Source organism: Rutidosis leptorrhynchoides, chromosome 4, assembly GCF_046630445.1.
Source record: "Rutidosis leptorrhynchoides isolate AG116_Rl617_1_P2 chromosome 4, CSIRO_AGI_Rlap_v1, whole genome shotgun sequence".
Lineage (NCBI taxonomy): Eukaryota > Viridiplantae > Streptophyta > Magnoliopsida > Asterales > Asteraceae > Rutidosis > Rutidosis leptorrhynchoides.
In genome coordinates, this window is record NC_092336.1 from 482129622 (window position 1) to 482134896 (window position 5275).

General features: G+C 31.0%; 1 long non-coding RNA gene across 5 annotated transcripts; it reads left to right on the forward strand.

Moving 5' to 3' along the window:
- The first annotated feature begins 311 nt into the window (after window positions 1-311).
- On the forward strand, window positions 312-3262 carry LOC139844581 (uncharacterized). 5 transcript variants are annotated; one of them, XR_011758017.1, is made up of 5 exons: window positions 547-1591; window positions 1763-1877; window positions 2173-2271; window positions 2522-2743; window positions 2965-3262. It is a non-coding gene; the product is annotated as an uncharacterized lncRNA (long non-coding RNA). The 5 variants fall into 5 exon arrangements; XR_011758016.1 differs by lacking the exons at window positions 2522-2743; window positions 2965-3262 and adding an exon at window positions 312-532 and having other exon boundaries at window positions 1446-1591; window positions 2173-2496; XR_011758018.1 differs by lacking the exons at window positions 2522-2743; window positions 2965-3262 and adding an exon at window positions 312-476 and having other exon boundaries at window positions 1446-1591; window positions 2173-2496.
- Window positions 3263-5275: the final 2013 nt, after the last annotated feature.

Below are 5275 nucleotides of genomic sequence, written 5' to 3' on the forward strand. Positions count from 1 at the left end.
ATATATATATATATATATATATATAAAATATCACTATCACTATCACTATATACATTAGAAAAGAGTCTCGATTAGCTAATAAATGTTTTCAAAACCCCTTAATTACCATTAGATTAGAAAATTACATTATAATACCCCTTTATCTAACGGTCCTTAATCATCCACTAAAAATATTAGCTAATAAATCAATTGTTAAAACCCTCATTCCTAAAATACCCTTTTCTAATAATTAAAAAAAATACGGGATATCTACAGAGTCAATTAGATTCGTGAAACCTTAACTATTCATTCAAGCCTTTTTTTTTTCTCTCCCAAACTCACCGATTCTTTTCTTCGGCAATATATCTTCTTCAAATTCGATGACACCAAATTCCAATCTCTGAAACCTGTAACAGTTAATCTTCGAAGAAATATAAATTTTATAGACCTTGTAATACATCGCTGAAGACCAAATCGTTGAAAAAATCCGCGCAAAAGTATATATTGTAATTTTGTCAGATAATAATCGCATATCTTTTGATACTTCAATTCAGTTAAGTACTGATATACGTATTTGTTTAAGTCATTGATTTATTTGGTTGATTTGATGGATACATGCGATTTCACTGATATATGTATAGATTGACGATTATTATTTGTGATTGTCTGAATTAATCTAATTTATTGAATGATATTGAAATATTACATTGTTTGATACGGACTTTTTTTTATAATCTGATAATATTGAACCAGCTAACATTTATCTTTTAGATAAATGACATTTTGATCTTAAATCACCAATGTGATTTTTGATCTTAAATCACCAATCGTTTATAGTTTAAGATAATATTGGTCATATAAGAAAATCATTAGTTTCTATTTTGATGGTGTAATATTGGTTTACAATAACTTATTTTTAAGTGATTATACAATCGTTTATACACGAACAACAGGTTGTGAGCAACGCGCAAATTTGATTACAGAAGGTAGTAATTTCAGGTTTATAAGATAGTAATCCTTAAAATAATGATGTGAAGACGAAAAAGGAGGTCACATTTTCTTTGACACCGTTTAATTAGAAGTGCAAAAAATTGTGTGTGTCTGTGTGTGGCATTGGGGTTGTTCATGTGGATTGGGCAATGAGTCAAAATCTGTCAAATCTTTTGGAATGGTTTGAAATGAGTTCACTTTGTTTACTGAGAATTATAAAAGTTTAAGTATATCTTTTGTTGATAAAATTATTGTTTTGTAACTAAATGAGTTTGGAAGATATGTCTCAAAATACTCTGTTTGTTAAATTCAACTACTAATCTTGAACAAGTCTGTTTATCTTGCTTTAACAAAACCATGTCCTTATCTGATTAGGGTTAATGATTTCTTAAATTAATCTGTAGTATGTCGCCATCTTCAAGAATCTGTTATGCCTAATCTATTTGCAAACAGTAACCCTAATTTCATATTTACAGGTCATAATCCCATCTTCGACAGATTGAATTGATAGTAACGATGAGGTCGAAATGATGAATTATAACATGTTGTAGATTGATTGCATAGGTTTTGTATAAGGTTGTTGTTACAAACACCTCTTTGACCATCTTAACTTCGGAACAAGGTTTAATTTTTACATGTTTTACAGATTTTGAATCACTTTAACTTACTTTGATTGTATATATATCCTTATTATCGTTCCAGTAACTTGTGAATTTGTATCTATTTATATTGGTATGATTTTGTTTTGTTAGTTGTTATTAATTAAATTTATAAATGTTGCGTGTTTCTGCAGTTTAATCAGCTTCGTTTGTTCGGAAGATCATTATCAACGGAATCGGTTGAGTATGCTAAGATTTATAGTATGAAGCTTTGGGCTACCAATGAATAAGTTCAGATAGGAGGTTTTGGTGTGTTACATTCATAGTTATTTTTACTGTTGTTTTGTTTTTGTATTTGTAATTTGTAATTGTTTGAAAATTACAAATTAATATTTAATATTGGTTGTGGGTGATGAAACTGGGTACTTTCTAAGGAAGTCTGAGCATGGTTAGATGCTTCTCTTCTTTGAGTTAATACTCTTCTTTTTATTCGATGAATCTTTTAAATATCACAGCTTAGCATCTTTGATCCAGTTTGCTTAATCTTTTATTCGATTGAATCTAATATATCTTTCTTAATTCATTCGTTTTGATTGTGAAACAGTTTAATGAGTGACTGAAGTTGATCTGATATGGTTTGGCATTTGAAGAATTTTATCTCATTAAGCAAAATGGATGAATTCAACATGGAACGTATGCAAAAGTGATTTCTTTTAACTGCTATACTTTAATTCCATATCTATATGTATTGTTGAATAATGATGTGATGCAAACATCTTGCTTTAAATTTCTTTGTCTTCATGTGTATACGAATGATTTTCACGAAGGATAACAAATCTAATATCAACTTCGTGTGTAATTCTATATCTATATGTACCATTTTATCTTGGAAATCCCCTTATTTTGAGAGTTTTGCAAGTTTAGATGTTTGACTGGAACTGAAATGATATTAGATGTATTCTGCGAAGGATTTTGCTGAAGTGGGTTTATGAAAGCGGCAAAAGTTGAAAGATTTAGATATCATGGCTGTAGTGATGGATATGTGTCTTGACTTAAATCCGATTACTAATACATCATCATACACCATTGTGGAGTCCATGACTTTGGCGAAAGTTGATGTTGCATTCAGGAAACCCGAGCTTAGGCACTCGTGTGTATTGCTAAAGACACTCGGAGTAAGTACAATTTATTACTCTAAAAATTAAATAAGTAGATCATTTGCAATTGTAAAGTGCACTATAGGTTTCAAAATGGGTCGGTCAATGGGTGAGAAGGAGTTACATAGAATGTGAGTGCTTTTTTGTTACATGTCTACGTGGATCGGGTCAGCCTAGGTTTTCTTGATAAACATCTTTAAAGTATGAGTCTATTTTTTTTGTTCATTAAATTCTGTCAGAAGCACGCATTGCAGTTACAACACGCATCCTACTAGGAGCTTCAATAGCTAATACAAATTGGCTTGGTTCAGTTTCTATCTTGGGTGATCCTGAATTCAGAGTAAGTCTCCCTTTACACTATTTTCATTCTTATATGCTATGTTTGAAATAGAGGTTTGATTAGATAAGTTTTGTATTAATAAAAAGTTGGCTTACGTTGTTAGAAAGTACTTTAGTAACTTGTATTTTTGTAATTATTACCGCTGTTTTCCAATTCTTATATATAAAATACCATTTCATAAAGGCAATTGCCGAAGTGTTAACAATTGATAGGGGAGCCCAACGCCATCTGACACTCGATACTGATTATATGTTCATGTGCATTACAGATTGATCTTGCGTATAAGTTTCAGTGGATACTGATTATATGTGATCAGAAAAAAAGTTTTTTTTTGTTTTTGTTTTAGCTCATGTATTATGTACGCACACATCTAAGACATATTTGTGAATCATTAAGGTGCTGTAATTATGATTTAAATGTGTCCTTGGTGTTTAGAGTTTGAAGTGTGATGTTTGGATACAGATTATTATGTCGGTCATATTTGCTTACTTTTTGCTACTTTTTTTGTGTAGATAAAATTACTATCAGTTGTGTTTCTTTGACACAAAGTATCATCCATTTTGCGTATAATGATGGTTAAATTTGTATAGAATTTTACTTATTCTCATAAATGTCTATCTTAAATTACAATTATGTTTTTAATCCTTTTTCAATTAAGTGTACATGACTAGAAAGATCTTGAAAAGGGATGGACAAAATGGGAGACGAGTAGCACTTCTGTTCTTTCAGCGCAATATTACTCCATATTTAACTTCAATTAAAAAAATCTTAGTCAATAATACATGTACGTTAATGTGTCGCTTGTCCAGATCGGTGAATTTGATTTATCTTTTTTTCATATGAATTTAGTGTTCATAGGATCGACTATAACATCAGGTATGACGATTATATTTTAGGGTTTAGGGTTTAGGGTTTAGATTTTAGGGCTTAGGGTTTATATTTTAGGGCTTAGGGTTTAAGGGTTAGGGTTTAGAGTTTTTAGGGTTTAGGTTAGGGTTCAGGGTTTAGGTTTAGGGTTTAGATTTAACATTTAGGGTTTAGGGTTTAGATTTAGCATTTAGGGTTTAGGTTAGGGTTTAGGGTTTAGATTTAGGGTTTTGGGTTTAGCTTTTAGGGTTTAGAGTTTAGGTTTAGGGTTTTGGGATTAGATTTAGAGTTTAGGTTATGGTTTAGGGTTTAGTTCCTAGGGTGTAGGGTTTTGGGTTTAGATTTAGGGTTTGGGGTTTAGATTCTAGGGTTTATGGTTTATATTTTAGGGCTTAGGGTTTAGGTTTAGATTTTTTATGGGTTAGGTTAGGATGTAGGGTTTAGAGTTTAGGTTTAGGGTTTAGATTTAGGGTTTAGGGTTAGGGTCTAGAGTTTTCAGGGTTTAGGTTAGGGTTCAGGCTTTAGGGTTTAGATTTAGGGTGTAGGGTTTAAAGGTTAGATTTAGGGTTTAGATTTAGAGTTTTGGGTTTAGATTTTAGGGTTTAGAGTTTAGGTTAAGGTTTCGATTCTAGGGTGTAGGGTTTTGGGTTTAGATTTGAATTTATGGTTTAGGTTTAGGGTTTATATTCTAGGGTTCATGGTTTATATTTTAGGGATTAGGGTTAGGGTTTAGAGTTTTTAGGGTTAGGTTAGGGATAAGAGTTTAGGGTTTCAATTTAGGGTTTAGAGTTTATGGTTTAGATTTTGGGTTCAGGGTTTAGATTTTAGGGTTTAGGGTTTTGGGTTTAGATTTAGATTTTAAGGTTTAGATTTTAGGGCTTAGGATTAGAGTTTAGATTTAGGGTTTAGAGTTTAGGATTAGGGTTTAGGGTTTAGATTTTAGGGTTTAGGTTTAAGGTTTTGAGTCTAGATTTAGGGTTTAGATTAGGGTTTGGATTTTAGGGTTTATATTTTAGGACTTGAGGTTTAGGGTTTAGTTTAGTTTTAAAAACAAACGATTTAATAGCTTTACCAATACTAATACTACTGATACTATTATTATAATTTGTAGTATTTCATTATATTCTAAAAAATACTTCATATTTTGCTTTGTATTCCTGAGATAATGAATGACGATTTGGATATTTACCAGTAGTGGGTGTGATAGTTAATCACTATAGCAACAAAGACTTAAAGGATATGTTCGTATTTTTGTGGGTAAATCAGAACAAAGACGATGCTTCTTATTTAAGTTTATAAAAGTGTTTGTAACCCACATGGGTTTGAAATATAACTTGATTTGC